Source organism: Lissotriton vulgaris, chromosome 3_1 (genome assembly GCF_964263255.1).
Source record: "Lissotriton vulgaris chromosome 3_1, aLisVul1.2, whole genome shotgun sequence".
Classification (NCBI taxonomy): Eukaryota; Metazoa; Chordata; class Amphibia; order Caudata; family Salamandridae; genus Lissotriton; species Lissotriton vulgaris.
The window spans coordinates 1,352,139,395-1,352,162,055 of NC_141689.1; the positions used below are offsets into that span (position 1 = coordinate 1,352,139,395).

The 22,661-nt window shown below is 44.9% G+C and overlaps 1 protein-coding gene across 3 annotated transcripts in view; it reads right to left on the minus strand.

Annotated features, from left to right (window-relative positions):
• Positions 1–22,661, minus strand: part of LOC147727877 (tyrosine-protein phosphatase non-receptor type 9-like) — a 1,887,882-nt gene that overhangs the window by 1,640,432 nt on the left and 224,789 nt on the right. The window lies entirely within an intron of this gene.

The following is a 22,661-nucleotide window of genomic DNA, read 5'->3' on the forward strand; positions in this document are numbered from 1 at the left end:
ATACCTTTGCTGGGGCGGGCAGAGGAGAAAGACTTCCATGCTGACACACTGACGCAAGACTATTAGTTTCCTTCACCCAGAGACTCCAGCACACAGTGGTCTGACATACCCCGCGGGGTGTCCATCGCAGGGTCCTTCATTCTCTCACACCAGGTAATGGGGTTGGTTTTATACTAGGGGGATTCTTGGCTATACACATACATACATGCTAAGTACATCTAGTTAGGGTCTGAATTATAGGAGTATGCATTTACTGTCATGTATTCCTGTCTGCATATATTCATTGTTTTAGCACTATTTTTTTTTTTTTTTTATTTTATAAAGTTTTATATAGCGCAAACTTGATCCCGAAGGATATCAGAGCGCTTTACAATTTGAGGCAAGGGTAACAAATCAAAACATTAGTCTAACATTGGGAATCTATTGGGCATTGAATCCACTAGAACAAACATAATAGAACAAACATAACAGCTCAATATATCCTGAGTACAAAAGAGTACCAAACACAGGTAGAAGGATAATACTGCAATAAATGGTAGAACACACGGGAAAGGCACGTCCAAGGTCATGGAGAAAAGGATTCACTATAATCGAAGGTATTCCTTCAGATAATAGAGAGGGTGTGCTATGGGTTTCTCTTATAGTAGTAGTACCCAAAAAGGACAGTGAAGGAGCTGCACGCATATGCTTTGACATGTCAAAGGCTAACAAGGTAATAGAACGAGATCGACATTCAGGTCCACACATTGCTGACAAGACAATGCGATTAAACGGAGCAATGGTCTTCTCTCACCTTAATTTAAATAAATGATATCATCAGTTAGAACTTTAAGAAGATTGCAGGTACAGTACAACCTTTTCTACACATGTTGGGCTGTTTTGACACTAAAAACTAGGTTTTGGTGTGTCATCCGCTGCAGAACTGTTTCAAGAAGTCATTCAACGTATCATACTGCCTGTCATGTATGCGTTCAATTACAGCAATGACCGATTGTTTTTCGGAGTTACACATAAAGATTATGATTAAGCTCTGGCACAAGTATGCAGTTTACTTGGTGAAGCAGGTTTGACTTTTAGTGCAGCCAAGTGTGACTTCTATGAGACAAAGCAAAAATTATTTGGCCATATCTTTTCTGATGGGGGTATGACACCAGATCCTGCTAAAGTACAAGTGCTGAACCCCCACAAGATGTTTCCATTGTGTGTTTATTTCTTGGCATGGCCAGTTACTGTTTCAGATACATAAAAGACTTTGCCACTGTAAGTGCTCCATTGAGAGACTTGACGAAAAAAGTGTTTTGTTTCATTGGTCACATGAAAGTGAGAAATGTTTAAGAAAATGAAACAAGCCATTGAGATTGCTTCTAAAATTGCATATTTCAATCTGAATCTTCATACAGAGGTTGTGTTGCCACTGGCCCAGTTGGGTTAGGTGCCATCCTTGCACAGCACATTGGACAACCGAATGCTCAAAGGCATATTGTGACATATGCAAGTAAAGGTTTTCTCCAAACAGACCGTGCTCATTCACAATCTGAAAAAGAAAGCTTAACTGTGGTATGGGCTTGTGAACATTTCCATGCATTCCTGTACAGAAAACATTTTAGGATTGTGCCTGATCAGTAAGCCTTTCTGTATTGTGCCACTTGCAGGCACACTTACAGCCAGTGCACATAGTCGCCATGCACATGCTGCACAACACAACACCTCTTCACAGGTATACATACACCAAGTACATGCCCTCACCATGCATGTATTATATAGCATTACATTTTTCATGTACTGCACTCCTCACAGTTAAACATACATCCAGTACATGCACTCACCATGCACACACTGCACAACACTCCTCTATCCCTGTATTGTACCCTTCCAATGCACACAAACATCTAGCGCAGAGTTCCCACGCCTGCACTGCATTGCACTCCACACCTAACTGATGTAGTTCAGGACTGAGTTAAGCACACAGCAGCGGATCTTTAAAAAGTGGGTGAGCATGTAAGCCTCACTACAAAGACACAAGTTAACAAGCATTTGCAATGCAATAGGTCTCGCATTAGGAAAGTTTGAGCTATTGGTATTGTAAATGACAATTTTTTTATTTATGTGTTGGTTTTGAAAATAGCAAAATTAATAGCTTCGTCATTTACAATGCTAATAGTTTTACCTTTCGCAAATGTGACACCTATAGCATTTGTAATGTAATATGTGTTGTATTTACGTGACTTAGATGTATTGATATTACAAATAAAAATGGCTTTTTTTAATAATTAATACTTGAATAAAAGTTATTGTAATTTATAATGGCAAATGCTTTTGTAAATAACTTTTGTGAAGATTATGTTCATTGTATTTTATTGTGACAAAAATCCAAGAACAGAAGTGAAATATTAACATATTTTTGTGACATTTGTAATAAAGTTTGAAACATTGAGAGAACACATTTGAACCAGTTGTTGTTGAATGGTTGCACAGATTGATGCTGTGGTGGCGCTGACTGATGTTGTGGTGACGACGAGTGATGCTGGAGCGTTTAGTGATGCTGTGGTAGCGCACAGTGATGTTGTGGTGCCCCTGAGTGATGCTGTGGTGGAGCTGAGTGATGCTATGGTGATGCGATAGATAGATAGATAGATAGATAGATAGATAGATAGATAGATAGATAGATAGATAGATAGATAGATAGATAGATAGAGTGAAGGCGATAGATAGAGGGAGGACAACAGATATATACAGTGTTATGTGGCACTGAGTGGTATTTGGAGTGTATGTTCCATTGCAGAGTGTGAGGGTGCGCAGGGTGTGAGGGTGCGCAGTGTGTGAGGGTGCGCAGTGTGTGAGGGTGCGCAGTGTGTGTGAGGGTGCGCAGTGTGTGTGAGGGTGCGCAGTGTGTGTGAGGGTGCGCAGTGTGTGTGAGGGTGTGCAGTGTGTGTGAGGGTGCAGTGTGTGTGAGGGTACAGTGTGTGCAGTGTGTGTGATGGTGCAGTGCAGTGTGTGCAGGTGCAGTGTGTGTGATGTTGCAGTGTGTGCAGTGTGTGAGGGTGCAGTGTGTGTGAGGGTGCAGAGTGTGAGGGTGCGGTGTGTACAGTGTGTGTGAGGGTGCAGTGTGTTCAGTGTGTGAGGGTGCAGTGTGTGTGAGGGTGCAGTTTGTTTGAGGGTGCAGTGTGTGTGAGGGTGCAGTGTGTGTGAGGGTGCAGTGTGTGTAAGGGTGCAGTGTATGCAAGGGTGCAGTGTGTGCTGTGTGTGAGAGGGTGCAGTGTGTGTGAGGGTGCAGTGTGTGCAGTGTGTGTGAGGGTGCACAAAAATGAGAAAGGGGTGTAGAGAATTGAAAAGAAGGAGGGTGAAGGAGAGGGGAGTTATGACAGAAGAGAATAAAGGATCTAAGAGTTGTGAAGACGAACAAGTGTTGAAGACCACACACACATAAAACCAATACAACTGCAGAACCAAAACCCTGGCACACTAATCCTCACCTACTTGATGTGTATATACCAGAACTGTGCAGCAACCCTCAGTACAGGCAGCACACGGTAGTACTGCAAAACACAAAGCAGATAGTTCAGAGCCATACCGCACAGAGCTCAAAAACCAAAAAAGGACCAGTAACATAACATAATAAAATGCATTTAATTCTAAAGACGAAACCTATTTTTGTTCCCAGTCCTTAAACTGGACATTTAAAAGTACATGTACTCTGTCCCCTGTCCCCTTCACACAGGCACCAACAGCTGTGGGGTCTGTAACCAATGGCGGCACAAGAGTGAGACAAAGTGGCGCAAGAGGGCAGCCCAGAGGCGCAAGAAGGAGGCACAGCGCAGAAGAGAGGCACAGCGGCAGAAGAGAGGCACAGCGGCAGAAGAGAGGCACAGCGGCAGAAGAGAGGCACAGCAGCAAAAGAGAGGCACAGCGGCAAAAGAGAGGCACAGCGGCAGAAGAGAGGCACAATGGAGGAAAAGAGAGGCACAATGGAGGAAAAGAGAGGCACAGCGACAGAAGAGAGAGGCACAGCGGCAGAAGAGAGGCACAGCGGCAGAAGAGAGGCACAGCGGCAGAAGAGAGGCACAGCGGCAGAAGAGAGGCACAGCGGCAGAAGAGAGGCACAATGGAGGAAGAGAGAGGCACAGTGGCAGAAGAGAGGCACAGCGGCAGAAGAGAGGCACAATGGAGGAAGAGAGAGGCACAATGGAGGAAGAGAGAGGCACAATGGAGGAAGAGAGAGGCACAATGGAGGAAGAGAGAGGCACAATGGAGGAAGAGAGAGGCACAGCGGCAGAAGAGAGGCACAATTGAGGAAGAGAGAGGCACAATTGAGGAAGAGAGAGGCACAATTGAGGAAGAGAGAGGAACAATTGAGGAAGAGAGAGGCACAGCGGCAGAAGAAAGACACAGCAGCACAAGAGAGAGCCACCGCAGCACAAGAGAAAGCCACCGCAGCACAAGAAAGAGGCACAGCGGCCGAAAAGGGTGGCACAGGGGCAGAAAAGGGAGGCACAGTGGCAGAGGTGGGAGGCACAGTGGCAGAAGAGAGGCACAGCGGCAGAAGAGAGGCACAGCGGCAGAAGAGAGAGGCACAGTGTTAAGAGAGGCACAGCAGCACAAGAAAGAGGCACAATGACTGAAGAGTGTGGCACAGCGGCAGAAGAGGGAGGCACAGTGGCAGAAGAGGGAGGCACAGAGGCAGAAGAGAAGCACAGTGGCAGAAGAAAGAGGCACAGAGGCAGAAGAGAAGCACAGTGGCAGAAGAAAGGCACAGCGTCAGAAGAGAGGTACAGCAGCACAAGAAAGACACAGCGGCTGAAGAGGGTGGCACAGTAGCAGAAGAGGGTGACAGCATCAGAAGGGGGTGGCACAGCGGCAGAAGAGGGTGGCACAGCGGCAGAAGAGGGTGGCACAGCAGCAGAAGAGGGTGGCACAGCAGCAGAAGAGGGTGGCACAGCGGCAGAAGAGGGTGGCACAGCGGCAGAAGAGGGTGGCACAGCAGCAGAAGAGGGTGGCACAGCGGCAGAAGAGGGTGGCACAGCGGCAGAAGAGGGTGGCACAGCGGCAGAAGAGAGAGGTACAGCAGCAGAAGAGAGGTACAGCAACAGAAGAGAGAGGCACAGCGGCAGAAGAGAGAGGCACAGCGGCAGAAGAGAGAGGCACAGCGGCAGAAGAGAGAGGCACAGCAGCAGAAGAGAGAGGCACAGCAGCAGAAGAGAGAGGCACAGCAGCAGAAGAGAGAGGTACAGCAGCAGAAGAGAGGCACAACACCAGAAGAGAGAGGCACAGTGGTGAAAGCAGAAGAGGAAGCAGAGTAACTCTAAGGAAGATTGTTAATTGCATCCGCACCTATCAGTTGATACATGTGTACAGTTTATATGAGAGGTGTTCGTGGACTAGTGCTCTTTGCAAACATATATCATATAGCTGTGTCAAATATGGTGTCCAAAGTTTTAGTCCCTGCCCTTAAAAGTTTAGGTGAAATGATGTGTCAATGTAAAATGTCCCGAATGGTAGAGCAGTATTACGATTTTCAATTGCTTAAATCGGTTAATATATTTCCCAAAAAAATGATTCACCACCTAAATTTGTTCCAGCAAAAACTCTTGCCAGCACAGCTGGACATAAAATGAGAAGTTTGGTGCATGTCTTGTTTGGCTTGGTGTACATTTTCACATCTGTCTAGTGACTCGTTTTTTAAATCTTGTAATGTAATTGCCTTAAGTTTCCTAAAAATATTTTATAGCTGGCCTTGCTTTTATGAAAGGAGCGTTTGCCAAATGAAATTGGTAAAATTAAACAAAAGAGGTCTGTTTCATTATTATTTGTGTCCGTCACGTTTCAGCTAAGTACAAAGCTGCATTTTTTTCCTGCTTCCACTTGTCCTGCAACCTATATGGGTTTAGGTGCCGCCACTGTAACGAAAGCAAACTCACCGCCGCAGCCCGGCTTCAACAGGAAGCCAGGCAACCTTTGTTGGGACGGGGGCGGGGCCGGACACGCGACCGGAGCTTCCCAGGAGGCAGGCTGCAGTGGCTGGCGCATGGCTCCAGTGCAGAGAGAGGAGAGCCCTGCGTGCAGCCGGCGTCTGCCCAGGAAGCCAAGGAGCGGAGTGCCGGTGTCCCTGTGCCTGTATTACGTCGGAGTGAGCAGCCCCGGAGCGGGACGAGTAGAAGTTCGGGTGAGTGGTGCTCCGTGCTTGCGTGTCTGTGTGTATGCAGGGGAGGGGGGCGGGGGCAGTGTGTGTGTGTGTGTGTGTGTGTGTGTGTGTGCGCGCGCGCGCCTGTGTGTGTGTGCGTGCATGCAGAGGGGTGGGGGCTGGCTGTGTGTGAGCAGGGGCTGTGAGTTGGTCTGCGCAAGCGCGGCTCAGACGCGCGCTCCCGCGGTCAAAACTGAGACTGCAAAAGCGCGCGTCTGAGTCGTGTCCACTCTCCTAAATACGGGCCACATTAGGTCTGGAGCAGACACTCTCAATGCTCACGCATTGAGAGTACGTCTGCTCGACCTAAAAAGGACCTTTTCACTCCAACTGATTATTACATGGTATGCAGGGACCACCACTCTTGGGCTGCTTAACGCCTGAAGGCAGTAAACTTCCACCACTATGAAGGTAGCGATTTGGGCCAGCCCAACAAGACCCCAATAAATGATACAGGCTCATGTCATGACACATACATGATCTGTGTTTGCCTATGACAATAAAAATCAGCATTAGGGATCCATACAACAGTGCAGTTGGGCACTCGGGCATAGGCGCGTGTCCATTATCACATCGAGGACTTTTGCATCCCAAAAGTGGTCCAGTGATTGATTTCATCTCAGCTAGACTACTGCAATCCATTTTTTCTTGGAATTCCCAAATACATATTACATCTCCTCCAACATATATAGAATCCTGCTGCTTGCTTTATTTGGGAACCGAGGAAAAAGTACCCATATCTGCTATCAACATAGGTCCATCCACTGACTGGCCATTGTCAAAAGCAGAATTGTCATATCTCTATGACTCTGTCAGTGTGAAATCCACCAAGTTAGTCAACTTATACTGAAACCTTATTTTTCGATTCTTGCCCTGTCACATTCCATGCTCCCCCCACTCTTATTACTTTCTGCAGGGTCCTAAATTTTGGCAAGTGAGGCAGGGGGGCATACCTACTTGACTGCCGAGTCCTGTAACTCTCCTTCCTGAAACACAACCCACATTATCCATAATACAATTCAGGAAATTCTTTAAAACAGTTTTACTGTACACTTGATGTTACTGGGCCTCACCACCGCCAAGAGAGATATAGCTAAAGGGTGGAAGGACCCGCAGGCCCCATCGGTGGCCGACTGGAAGAGGGGACTTGATTTTTATATGGGTCTGGAGCGTCCGATCTTTGTAGCCAGGGGCTGCCCGCGGAAGCATTTTAAAATTTGGAAGCGCTGGGCAGATTACAGGGGAGTATGGCTGGAGCCCCCGGTGGAGCAAGATGACCTTCCTCAGGAGGGGTGAGGGGGACTATGTAGTGGAGTATGGAACATGGAATGGACCGGACAAATGGATTACCTACACCTTTCTATTTATGTGGTATGTTGTATGCTGGAATAGTGTAGGACCTTCCGAGAGCTGTGCGATTGTTTGGGGGGGGGGGGGGGGGTGGACGGGGGGTCGGGGGGCGGTGGGTTAGTGGGGGAGTGTGGAGGCGGGGAGTTTGGGGGGTAGGGGGGGTTGGGATGGGAGGGGTAGTTAGGCAAATGGGGGGTTATTCCTGGTTTTATTTGTAATATCTGATTGTACCATGAAACTGTCAATTGCGACTGATGCTATGATGTTTATTGTTGCAGTATTCCCTGGATGACAGGGCCATGCATTGCTTGTGCAAATTTGACAATAACATTTGTTTAAAAAAAATGTATTGTCCTCTGTATAAATTTCACATCTTGAGGTCAGTGTCACAAAATCAAGTTCCTTTATAACATTTGTGCTTTGCAAAATCAAGTCCATCCATTCATTCATTCAAAACTGCAGGCAGCAGATGCTATGGTTGTGGGTGTTTATGTTGCTTTCTAGTTAAAGGAAGAGGATAATCTTCTTGAGGAGGCAGAGGATGAAATTCTTAGGTCCAAGACTCCAACTTCTCAAAAGGTAGTGAGACTGTCCTCCTCTTTCTTCTACTCTCTAATGACTCTGGCATGTATGGCCTTGATATTATGGCAATCTCGGACATCAAGAGATTACGATGGTAAAGCCCTGACTAAGAAAGTTGCCCTTAAATTGGTGGAAGACAGTTATTGTGAATGGACCCTCAAAGTCATACAGGTCCCTGGGAAGAGTGTTGAAGTGTTATGCCTTGACTTGAAAAGATATGACAGTAAAGACCCAGCTCTTTAAGAAATTGTGGCAAGTCAAAACTGGTGAGGGTATCATCATTCTCTGAGTTCTTTTTTTCTGGAAAGGGCAACAGATAAGCTTAATCTCTTCTAAAATCATTCTTTGTGATTTGCTGAATGTTGTTTTTTTGGCCTTGATCTTCTCAGCCTTACTTATGAATTCATATAATGTGGAGTCATTCTGTGGCTTGGAATTCAGCTAGAGAGAGTACACTGAGCAGACAGAATGCTGGTGGTATGTTCTATTGAGAACTATGTAGAATTGTTTGCTTGATATCTCACAACATTGACATACGTCACACTCCTGTCACACTAATAAATGATGTGAGAAAGGATAGACAGATAACACAAATTGTTGGTTTGTTCTTCCACGATATTTACCACCACTATATGGAACTTATCAAACAGAGCCAGTTAGGTGGATAAAAAGGCAGCTGAGGAAATGTCCGAATAGTCAAAAAGAAGCAGTATTTCTGTTGCAAAATAAAACGAAATCAGGCAAATTGTGTTCAGAGATCCTTGCGCAGAGAGTGGAAGTAATGGTATGCCTAGCATTCAAGATGGACTGAGGAGGGCGTTTCTCACAGCAGCGACCAGTGCAGGTAACGCTGTGGGGCCCGGTGGGATTTTGACATATGATGATGAGGGAATTCCCCCCCCCCAACCCAACCCGGTCCCACCGCTTTCATGAGCACGAGTGACTGAGCGAAAAGTACTGTACTGTTTCTCAGATCCCTGAAGGGACAGGGTTGTCATGTTCGATAGGTGCCAGAAACTATTCTCTCCTTGTTAAGAGGAGTTTACAGTGGCACTGTGAGCTATCTGGAATACAGGTGAACATATCTGGTGGGGGAGTCTGGAATCAGTCTGGACACCATTTGCGCAGTTTACGTTGTCTAAACACGCAGATCCTATATAGATTTATAGGAACTACATGACAGCCTATCATATCAAATGGGTATCATTTGGACTTGGATACCAGCACCTGAATTTTTTAAATATGTCTCCTTTAAGCATGGTAATCTATTAGGTTTTGTCAGTCCTCTAGAACATGCTTAAGATTGGTAACATGTAAAACCTAGGGAAACGACTCTTGCATAAGGACAGGCTGAGAAATAAAAAGAGCCGTAAAGAATAGTGGCTCCATCAGGTCAAAGTGACCTAGAAGTCCAGGATGTTTAGGATATTTTTTGCAAGGCTGATGTGAAAATTCAAGACATGACTAATCAGTAATTAAAATACCCTCTCAAAAGTTGTACCTCGCTCTGGGAAGGTCTGGAGGGGAGTCGTACCCTTTCCTGCAGACTTGCAACTGACCAGAAAAGCCATGCAAGGGCGCCAGAATCTTCTACCATTTGCCTTATCTGTGGCCAGTAAAAGTAGTTGACCAATCTATGACAGGTTGTGGACAGCTACAAAGTAATCTCAATACAAGTAACTAGCCTGCACTCCTGCTGCTTGACTAATTGAACAAAGCATAATTAATGTGTGCTGCTTTGAGCAAGGACCTGTTCAAGTTACTGCAATGCAAGATCTGTGCACATCAACAAACACACTTTCGAAAAGCACACTAATCTTGGGGCCACATGCATCAAACTGTGCACTTGCGATTTTTAAAAAATCGCAATTTAGGAATCGCAAATGCTTATGCATTTGGGAATCGTAAAATAAACTGCGATTCCTACACATTTCTTATTTGTGACTCACAAACAAGCAATTGCTTCCTAATCATTTCCATATGCCTAGAGGCCCATAAGAACCAATGGGAATTGCATGTGTAATTTGCGAGTACCAAATAGGTACTCGCAAATTGTGCATGCAATTTCAAGGGTGTAAGGGTGTCAAAAGGACACCCTGATGCTCCCCTGAAATTGCAATTTCAACACATTTTGCACACACACATGCCCCAAGGACATGTATGTGTGCAACATAGAACTTTGAGAAATTAACTTTTGTGCATTTTTTCCAGTCAGTTTATAATGGAGAGTGAAGTTTAGTATGTATGAACACACATCTTTCTGTGAAGGTGGTTTTGTCACTGGGTGTACATAAACCACTCTTTTAGAAAGTGGCTGAGTTTTGTGCTCTGAGCATTTCTGTGTGTCTCTGAAATGTTGATTGGCTGTCAGGAACTGAAAGGTGAGAGGAGCTAGGAGAGGTCTTGACCCAGGGAGGGGTTGAGATGGCACCAGGCTGCCCTGCATCTAGAGAGTAGGCGAGGAGAAGCCTGTGAGATGAAAAGGCCTGGACTGGTGCTATAAACCAATTGACCCATCTCCTGCTGAGTGATTAGGGATCCAGACCCCCAGTATCAAAGGGAGAGAGGAGACACCTAGAACTGATTTAGGAAGGGGTCAGGGACCCCTGAGCACATACGAACTTCAAAGACATTAAGGGGTATAACTAGGAGAGTTGAAACCCCGAAAGCGGGAATGAAACAGATATGGATTGAGACTGTAAACGCTTGGACCCATTCTGTGGTCAAGAGGAACCTCTGCTAAAGAAGGAGCATCTGAAGAGACTGCTGTGAAAAGACCAATCCTTGATTCGTGATCTGGGGCTGGTATGCAGTTTGCTGTTCTAACTAAGGGAGAGGGTGTTGGGACTGTGCTTGGAGGCGCTGGGTCCCCCTGCTTGAAGAAGACTGTGCTTTGTGCTGTGTTTTGTAACCCCCAAGGGCCCAAGGTGAGCTGGCTCCCTGTTTGGAAATACAGGATCATAAAAGTTTCCGGAGAAGTCCCAAGCAATGCGGTGTGCATGTGCTTTTGCAGCTTGAGACCCTCAGAAGTTGATCGTGGGGACGCAGAAGTAAGCTAAGTCTCGGACCAGCTGGGTGCATGTCGAAGTGCAGGCCAAGGCATTGGTGAGGAGCGCCTGGTCGTGGTGTGGACGGAGAGACAAAGTGAGGCTCGGATGCGCAGTGTGCGTCTCGTGGTGCAGCCCGGGTGTTGGTGAAGAGCCCCTGGGCTTCGAATGCACCAAAGGAAAAAGCGAGACTCGGACGCGCTGGGTGTGAGTCAGAGTGCAGCCAGGGCATTGGTGAAGAGTGCCTGGGCATCTTGTACACAAATAGAGGAAGTGAGTCTCGGACACGCTGGGTGCGTGTCGTGGTGCAAACAGGGCGTTGGTGAGGAGCGCCTGGACATCGTGTGCACCGGGAGAAGAGGTGAGACTCAGACGCGTAGAGTGCCTGTTGTGGTGCAGCCAGGGCGTTGGTGGAGAGTGCCTGGACATCATGTGCACCGGAGAAGAGGCGAGTCTCGGACGCGCGGTGTGCATGTCGAAGTGCAATCTGAGGCGCTGGTGAGGAGTGTCTGAGGAGGTGGGTGTGATGGAGCGAGGTACAGAAGATTTTGTATGTACCCCATTCAGATCAATCACCCACCATAACAAAGTAAATATATTAATTTTGCTTGCTGTGTATTGACTAAAAACACACACATTACATGTGGGAAATGCGTTGCACTAACATGGTTGATTAACATATTAAATATGATGTAAAACGCATGTTTAATCTATTTTGTGCATTTAAGTGGTGTAATAAGTGCATGTCTATGTTGTGCATGCTGCTTTTCAGCTTAATTTTTAATGGCTTGCTGTGTGATGCTTTTCTGCTAGGTAACAGTTTTAAAAGATAAATATTAGCACTGGTGGGTGGGGGGACAGAAAACACTTATATTCTGTGTATTTACATTTTCTTTTTGTGTTTATCATAGTTTTGGCTGGTTGCCATTTCCAAAATGGCTTTGCTTTTACCGGTTCTGCGCAGTAGAAAAAGATTACATAATCTCGCTGAGAGAAACTTGTCCATGCTCTGTGCTTAACTGAAAACTTTGCAACCTCAGCTGACTATGTTCGAGGCCATTTGATATGAATGCCGGTGAGTGGCTGCGAGCCAAAATGATAAAAACGAGAACAGCTGAATATCTGCCAAAGAGAAAAGTCAAATGCCTTCCAAATAATAACCACGTGGAAACAGCTGAATCATTGCCAATGAACATTTAAAGGCCAGCTGATGAATGGGAACAGTCGAACTTGTATTAATCAGTTTGTCAAACAAAGTTATTCACGGACATCCTGGAAGTTGAGAAATGCATGGACAGTCGAATTTGTATTGTCAGCTTTTTAATCAGGAAGCTATTCATGGACATCCTGAAAGTTAAAAAATACATTGTCAATGGACGGACATCCTGAGATCTAAGAACTGCAATGTCATGACCAATCAGAGAAAGCGAAAAAGGAAGAGTAGAAACATTTGAAGGTAGAGAGCCAGCAATACAGTATAAATATCAGACCCAAATTGGAGTTGGGAGTCAGAGAAAAGATGAACGCAGAGATGCTAATTGCACTGCAGCTGTTTGCAGAGATGCTGGGAGCCTGAAACTATGCCAGAATGCTCACTGATAACCCCTGTAGGTTGGATATCGTTGTGGGACACTAGCCTGGGTAAGAGATTGCGCTGAGGAGGCCAGGGTTAGTTAAGTATACTGTGGCTTTTAGTGCTGGGTAGGACGGTTTTAGTGTAGAAATCTTTAGAATTAAATGCATGTTTTAACTATGGTTCTCTGATCTTTTTCATGAAGAATTTCTCTTTCAGTTACACGACCAGGGATTGATTGATCTTTTATTTAGAGAATAATGGAATTAATGTGAATCAGAATTTTCTTTTCATGACTTTTATTAAACAGGTTCTTCATTTATTTCCTGAATAAATGGCAATGCTCAGTGAGAATTAACAATGACAGAATAAATGATAATTTTATTTTATGCAATTTAATTATATAAAATCCTTTAAATTATTTCAGGTGTTCATGATTCTTTTAGAGTCAATTAATTATGCAAATCAATGTATTGTTGTAGTGAGTTTAAGCTGGTCTTGACAATCACCATCAACTTGCTCAACTAATTGAACTAATTGGTCCATCGACCTAATTGGCGGGGTACATTGATGCATAGATTAGTTAGTAAAATTATTGATGAAAACAAAGGTTGGTGTTAAAATCTGTACTTAAAGGTATTCTGTCATAGGAGAGAATTCACTCAACCCATTTTTTATAACTATTTGCAAGGGTCTGGGGTAAAGTGTGTATGACTAGGTGTTTTATACTTCGGTGTTATGGGCCCCACCGGAGCGACCTGGACCCTGGGTTGGTGATATTTCTGGGTAAACGCTGCATCAGGTGCACCGAATTGGAAGTAAAGTCTCCACAGTGCTGAGGGCGGGTCTCGGTGTGGACTAAGACCGCCGGAAGGAGGGCCAAGTCATTGGGCCCTCGGAGTCAACTGCAGCGGCACGGACCGGCAGCCACGGAAGAGCTGACCATCCGACCCGAGTTCGCCGCACCCGGTGATGGAGTTCTGGATCAAGGGCCAAGTCGCTGACATCGGGGAGGAGAGTGGGGTCGCCCCCCCCGCCCCCCCAGGTAATGTGGATCATCGGGTGGGGTGCGGGCCCGGAGGGACACTCTCTCTGCCCCCCGTTTCTGTCAGATGCGCAAGCCGTTGTTTCAGCTCGGATCCCGGCCCAGGCTGACCCAAGGAGGGGCAGTGCTGGGGCCGGAGTACTTTTGTGTCATCATTTGATCCAGAACGGGGGCACTGTTAACGGAGGACATAAAACTGTCGTATTACACTTTGCATTAATGCTGCTAACGAACTATCGAACTGTCATATGACGCCAGACCTCATTTGTGACTGACGAACTACATGCTTGCTGCGCTACGCACTGCGTTATTTTTCCCTTGCATATTACCTGCTTGTAACATGGCGCATTGCATTATTTCTTCAGTGCATAGTATCTGAGTATAATGTGGTGCAGTGTATTATGTCTTCATTGCACGGTACAGGATTGTAGCGAGGCACATTGCTTTGTTTATTCCTGGTACAGGGCATGCTGGTGGTGATACGCATTGAATTATTCCTTCAATTGCAAAGTACATGACTGTGGCGCTACGTATGGCATTGTTTCTCTGTTGCACAGTATAAGAAAATATTGTTACGCAATGTAGTATTTGTTTCCTTTTGCAACGTCTATTCTAGCAATACGACTGGTCTAACCTTTTGGAAACGGTTAGAAGTGAGCTTAACTGTTGGTTAGGAGCGGTAGTTGGGATTAGAACCTACCAACCAACCGGAAAGAATACTACCCATTCTTATATGTTGATTTTGTATGGCGTGGTCATATCCTATAATTGCTTATATAAAGATTACACTCATTTTATCAGAACTCGTGTGGAGTCTATTTGTGGTGACATCATGTGGTCACTGTGGGCGTGGTTGCACATACTGAACACTTGTGCCTTGGAGATAAGCCTGGCAGCTCGTGTCAAGCTACTAAGGGGGTGAGCAGGGCTATCTCAGATGGTGTCCTTACTTAGCCTGACGTTGAAGCACAGTGGTCGGGGACGGCCGCCTCCAGGATTTGGTGGAAGCGGTAAGCGATACGGACCCCCACTTCCAACAAGCGACATATATATTCGAGCTTCGAAAAATCGTGTACTTTTCGTCTTTTCTAGTTTCAGTATGCTGATATTATCTAGGGTGGAATGATGTTTCGTAAAACCTGCTTGTTCTATGGGTAGAATCCTCCACCACCTAATCTGTAAGAGGATCTAAAATACGGCGAGCAAATATTTTCTCCACCGCGTCTAATAGGGCTTTTAGTTGTGTTTTTAATGCCCGAATGATGAGTATGACCCTTTTCATACAATGGAATTAGAATACTGATGGACCAAGATGGGGGCGTCTTCCCCTGCAGGTAATGATAATCAAACAACGGTGCAAGATATGTAGCCCACAGCAGAGTCTCTTTTTTAATAACAGTCATAGGGATTTCCTTCGGGCCCATTGCTCCTGAAACTCTCATGTTTTTTAATAAGACCTACAATTTCGCCCCTTTACTCAAAGACCTATTGTTTATGGCGGCACTTCAATCACACATTTTCAAGTATTTTCAACTGAGCAACACTGACCAGGCGAGCTGCACTTGCTACCGAGACACCTTAAAGCGGTCCTGCAAGGCAATGGCTAATCTGAATAAGTTGAGGCATAGGGAACAGGAACCCCTGGATAATGTACATATAAACACTGAACGAATATAAAAGCTTACTCCAAATGGACACTTACAAACGGTCATGTTACCTATTGGCAAACTGAACAATATAGCCAGTAACAAGAAATAACAGTTATTCTCCGAGTCAAGAACACCTCACATTACCTAAAGGTCTTCTGTTTTAGCTCCTGTTATGTTGTGTCCTACCTTGTCATTGCGCCAGGACGCTCCTTAGCTGGAGCAGCTGTGCGCATAACAAATATCCATAACATAACATAACATAACCTAGGCAAAAAACAATGGATGCACCACACAAATCAGTTGCAACAGGAACAAGAGAACGTATACATGAGAAACATTCAAGTATCCACAGGGCGGGTCATAACCTCTAAAAAAGAAAATAAAGCTGGAGGCTTTTCAATACTATTTTGCTGCTCTTTACACAGCAGACTCTTGTGGGATGAACAGTCTAACTACTTACCATCCATATCTCTTCAATGCCTATCCTGTGATCAATGTGCCCATCACTCAATTCCAAGAATTGTTTGCTATCAAATCCAATAAAATGCACAAAGCACCTGCTAAGAAAGATACAGAGGAAGTTTCTACAAAGACTTTGCTACTACTCTAGCTTCGCATCCAACAGATATTTATAATGCAATCATAAGGGAGAAAAGGTAGCTCAAACAATGAGTGAGACTAACATCAGTTTAATCCCAAAACCAGGTAAAGACGCTATGATTTGTGCCTCATAAGGAAAAACAGCACTCCTCAATGCAAATTCCAAATTACACTCAAAGTTCTTAGCTACAAGGCTACAGCCCCTCCTTCCCGATCTGGTACACACTTCAATAAATCAGGATCCATCTTAAGCACACAAACATGATAATATTTGGTGCATAGTCCACCTAGTTGATACCAGCTATACTGGCTTCATCAGATGCCAAGAAGGTGTTCAACTGCGTGGGTTGGAAGTTTTTCACAAATTTTTATATACATTTTGGTTTGGACCTGCATTATATCCATGGCATAGGCAGAGTACCAACTCTCACCTTAAGGGTCTCCTAAAATGAACAACTTTTACTCTCACAATGGAACATCATGCTGGATAGATGCAATCTTCTGGAAAAAGTCTATAATATATGGTAGAGCTGTAAACTGATCAAACCATTCTGTGCTGTAAACGGATCAAACAATTCTGTGTTGAGATCCTAGGTGCCGTGTACTGGATCCTGGGCTACCCATCCCCCTAGATATCTCTTAGTCAGCTGGGCCTTCGTGCCCCTCTTTTGTAACACCAAACTAAGGCAGATCACTTGTTAGTGTGGAATTGTTTGGGAGCTGGAAAATTACTTCAGTCTCCTATTGGATGAAGACACAGCCTCCACCCATCTCGCTCTGGCATCTAAGACTCTGGAATGTATTGGCGGTCCTACCTGCCGACTCATCTTTGAGACTCCTGTGGCCTATAATTTCTATTATTGGCACTCAAAGACAGAGTTGGTTGGTTCACCGGTAATCCTATGAATCTCTGGGGTCACATTTCATCATTTATTATGAATAAGATTGTTAGACCTGTAATTCTTTGAGTTGTCTTCCCCCAACTTTTTGCTGCTTATATCCAGTTTTTGCTGTATGTTTTTAACTCCTTGGCCGCGCCGGTAATTCCGCCGCGGCGCTGGGGGGAGGGTCACGCGCCGCCGCCATGCTTGTGACGGAACCACTCCGTCACGAGATACGGGCGCGCTGTGCTTATGACGGAGTGGTTCCGCCACGGCTCCGCCAACTCACTAATTCGCCCGCACAGACGGGGAATCAGAGCTGCGTGGGCGGAGCGGCCGCGGCATGACGAAATCACTCCGTCATGAGCACAGCCCGCCCGTGGCTCGTGACGGAGTGGTTCCGTCACAAGCATAGAAGGAGTCAATACATAAGTGTGTAGACAACATGGGTGAAACACTTTGATCTCCAGAGGCTAGGCACGCTACTTGTGACTCCGGCACTCGAGAAAGGCCCCTTAATAATTCTGATCTTTTGAAGGGAGTGTTGGGATCGTCTAATCACACCAACATTAGAGCAGGAGAGCAGGACATGTTCTCTAGAACTAATTAGGAGACCCAGAGCAACAGAGCTTGAGCAGTTGCCATTTCAGGGAAAACGTGGCCAGCCAGATCCCAGGATGGGATGTTATGAAACTATAGGAGGGTTGACACTACATGATAGACTAATGATAGAGATGAGAGTTCAATCAGTCTCTGAAGGAGAAAATAGTTGTGGTACCGTGTTGTACCCTGTGTGGATAATGTAGCAGGATAGACTGAAGGTTTAGTTGCACAAATGACTCCATGGCCATGGTAAGGGTCTCTTGAATCACGTGATATGGCAAATGTAGAGGACTGTATTGTTTATGGTTAGGGAGATCCAGATTGGGATTATCCTACATGCGGAAATGTTTGCACGTGTGGCAAAAATAATCAGACATCACAATCCCCAACATTCTGTTACAGATGCCCCTGACAAGTAAGGGACCAGGGACACCTGATTATGTTCCTTGGCCACAAATGGACAAGGAAAATCTTTCAAAAATTGTTATAGCAGTTTATAGAGTAACCAGGGAATAGATTACGTCCTCCGAGAAACAAACTGCAGGCATCGCCCTGGCAGTAGGGCACATAAAGAGTTTACTTAGCTCTCTTCCAGGAGATGCGACAGATACTGTCTTACATAAGGCTGGAGTGAGAAAGGTTACCCTCACTGAGACTAGGTATGATGGTTCTCTATTCAACTTAGTCCGGACAGTAGTCTGGGATCGGCTGAGGAAAATGTATCCTGACAAGCCAGACATTGGGTCCCTTATGGCTCATTCAATGCACCCAAATGACGACCACATTCAGTTTCTTAACAGGATGAAATTAAAATCGAATCAAGAAGTAGGTCAGGGTTGGGAAGTAACAGGGGGGAATGCTGTGTTGTATTATAATGTAGTGAAAAAGAGTTTACCCTCTGACGTAGAGGAAAATCTAGACAACATAGTGGCATTGGAAGCCAAACACTGGACAGAGATACAGGCAAATATAATACATTTTTGTGAGAAGAAACGGCGAAAGAGAGGAACAAGTAGGAGGAGACAGAGAAAGCAGCAGTCAAGTTGATGCAGCAAATGTTGGCAAAGAAACAAGTAGTGGAAGGGGCTGTAGTAGCAGCCACCATTTAAATGACTACAATGTCTATGGTTCAGTCTGATGGACTGCCCAACAACAGAACCCACAACAGCAGAATAGCGAAAGGGCACAAGGAAGAAGCAGGGGAGGATGAGGAGGTCCAGGAAGGGGCAGGATAGATCCCAGAGGATGGATCAAACATGTCATTACTGTCGCAGATATGGACATTTAATTAACAATTGCAAGACTAAGAGCTGGGATGAACAAAGTGAAAGGATAGGGGTTTACAATCAGTCATGGAACACAGTATTGCAGCCAGTCAAACTCACAAATAATATGTGTACCTTAGACGCCACCACAATCTCTCGCCGGGGGACAGTACCCGCACCCCTGTGCCCCCTTGACCAGACACACTTTGGCTCACCAAACACTCTCGCTTGATAATGACTAGTATGTTCACAAACACACCTGCATATTTTAACGTAACAGCACTTGCACGGCCCCTTTTTTAACATTCATACTTCCCATGGTGTGATTCCTGAAACATTGATTTTACCCCTGTAGAGCAATATTCGCTTGGACCCGAAATTGAATTTTCCTCGAGTGTCCCCCGTCCTTGGCTGAGACACGTTCAGCCTTCCTAGGGTGAGTACTGATGCCCTAAGTGTACTGTGCATCTGTTCGAGCACACCAGCAACCTTTCCTTTCACATACGCCTCCTCTTATAATTTTAGGCTGTCACCATCCCTCCCAGACACATTGTCCCGATGAAAACCCGTCGTGACCACCAACCAGGGCACATTTAGGGTTGAAATGTCGACGCTTACTCAAGGTCCAGATTAACCAAGACTCCACACAACGAAAGAAAGGAGAAGCTGGTGTGAAAGCATTATCTGGCCTGTCCCCCACCTGTACATAGAAACTGCAATCACACTGTATATACTGTATACCTGTAGAGCACTGAGCACTTATGTCACAAAATCACCCCATATCCATGTAATTATTTCATGTTGACAGCTTCTGTTTACTGTGATTTTTCTATGAATGAATCAATTCTGATAAAAAAGAAACAGTACAAAGCATTAAAATTTCTGTTTCAATTTCTTCAAAGTGAATTGTTTTTACCCCACAGGCGTGTTCCATAGGTTGTTACCGTTTTAATAAGTGCACTATGAGCACTATGAGCAGCATTAAGTAACGTACTTTCTACCCGACAGGACCACTTGTTGTTTAATTAATACGTACCCAGGTTCTGAGTTTAACACCATAACCTTGAATAGGAAACTTTACAAACTTGCAAAAGACATTAGAAACTACAATAAGAAATATACATATCCCTACTTGGCTGACGCGTATTACCAGCAGGACAGCCAAGGTTTCTTCACTAACAAGAGCAGGCAGGGACCAAGGAGGTTCAACACCTTCTCAGATTCCTCCTTTGGTAGTGGGTCCGACTCAGACTCCGACAGGCCCTCAACCAGCCGGCAGGATAAGCAAGTCAACAGCATTTTTTAGAGCAAGGTTACCGCTAACCCAACCAGGGGTGGCACGGAACAAGGCTGGGATCGCCCGAGAAGATGGAACAGGGGCAAGAGGTCACAGCGACCTCTCCTTTCACACACGCCTCCTCTTATAATTTTAGGCTGTCACCATCACTCCCAGACTTATTGTCCTGATGAAGACCGTCGTGACCACCAACCGGGGCACATTTAGGGTTGAAACGTCGACGCTTACTCAAGGTCCAGACTAACCTAGTCGCTGGTGTGAAAGAATTATCTGGCCTATCCCCCACCTGTACATAGAAACCGCTACCACCCAGTATATACTGTACACTTGTAGAGCACTGAGCACTTATGTCACAACATCACCCCATATCCATGTAATTATTTCATGTTGACAGCTTCTGTTCACTGTGATTATCTATGAATGAATCAATTCTGATAAAAAGAAACAGTACAAAGCATTTAAATTTCTGTTTCAATTTCTTCAAAGTGAATAGTTTTTACCTGAAAGGCATGTTCATAGGTTGCTACCGTTTTTATAAGTGCACTATGAGCAGCATTAAGTAACGTACTTTCTACCCAACAGAACCACTTGTTGTTTAATTACCACAAAATATGCAGCAACCAGTAATGCCTCAGGTGAAACAAATGCTGCCACAGCAAAGTTACCAAGCACCCCAAATAGCAACTCGAACTCAAAGTCGGCAGGGAGGTGTGATAGCGAGAGGAGGAAATCCCATCCAAACAAATTATGTGGGAGGGTATATGCAATGAAGGTGCCCACAGATAAGTTTCATGTGTCTAGTATTGTTAGTGACGCACAGGCCAGAAGAGAAACCCACTGTGACGGTAGCTATCAATAACAAGAGGCATGCAATACTCATAGATACAGGAGCAACCCAATATTTTATTAAAGAGAGAGACCTTCCGATTCCTAATAGATCAAAGGACACACAAGGATACACTGGGGTGATAATGAGGGTTCTATCTACTAAACAAGTGGAGATGGAAATAGGAGGGAGGTACGTTGACAGCAGTTTACTCTTCTCTCCGACTGCCCCAGCTAATCTATTGGGGAGAGATCTCATGGCTAAATTAAACGTGGCAATACATTTTGAGCCTGATAGTGCTATGGTTTGTTCTACCCCTGCAGTGCCTCCTTCCACAATAATGGTTGTAGCAGCATATTCTTCTACTGGAGATCAAATACGAGCTTGGCCCCCTGATATAGAATCACTTACCACAGCAGTATACACAATAGCAGAAACACCAGAGTTATTGGGAAGGGAGGTCCAGTTACTCTTCTAACACAGGCTAGATTTTTGGATACCTGACAATGAGTTATTGCTAATAGAGGCTTTAAAGAAAACACCGATGTATGACACTCTGATTACCTGTGATCACAGCCATGTCTTATGGACATATGTTATATTCATTGAGCCAGGCAAACTAGTTAAGGAAATACTTGATGATCAACTGTTTGATGATGATTCTAAGTAAACAGTTATAGCCTTCCAGGATGACATTCAGTTGAGAACAGTACTGGAAGTAAAGATACCCACACCAGGTAGTGTTTGATTCTGTCAGGGATACAGATCATTTTCAAGCATCAGACACCTTGTGGACTAAAGTTCCCCATGGTGTAGGCCTTATTCGTACTGCTACTATATTCAGAATTACATTAAAGTAAGGTGCAATCCTATCTAGGATGAGGCAGTATCCACTTTCAGAAGTAGCAGATGAGGGCATAGCCCCTACTAAACAGGCATTGCTAGAACAAGGAGTCATTTACCATGGAGTGTCTCCTTGTAGTGGCCCTACTTAGCCAGTTTAGAAATCCAAAGGTAATACTTTGCGTATGGTTTAAGACCTGCACCCCCGGAAAGTTGTACAGGTACCAGAATTCCCAATTGTTTCAGACAACTCCATTATCTTGACAAATATTCCTCAGGATGTCTTTCATAGATCTCAAGAATGCTTTCCATCCAGACAGTCATGATTTGACAGCGTATCGTGGGTCTCAGTATTTATATTCTTGTTTGCCTTAAGGGTATTGTTGAGTACTCTAGCATTTGTTACAGAGTGGTAAAAAATGACCCGCCCAACTTTCAGTGTGACGGTACGTTGTTGCAGTATATCGATGACATTAATTTACAGTCCTACAAAACAACAGTGTAGGAACAATACTATCTCTCTTTTGGTTACTCTTGCAAAGAGAGCATACAAGGTAGAGAAAGGCAAAGTTCAGTATTGTCAGGAGGAGATTCATTACCTAGGACAGTTCTAATCGAAGAGAAACTCCTCAGAGAGCAGCATCTATACGTCATATGACCGAGACAGAAACTGCTAAGGGAATGAAGAAGTTTCTTGGCTTCTGTAATTATATGAGACGATGAGTCTTTGATTACAGCACTTTAATAGCACCCTTGCTGACTTCTATTAAAAAGGCAAATAACAGAAACGATAAGATAACATGGACACTAGAAATGAGGGAAACTTTTAAAAAATTGAAGCCTGAGATAACAAATGCCCCAGTTTTGGAGACCCTTGATATCACTAAGGAGTTGGAAAAGAGGGACCCCAAACACCATCTGA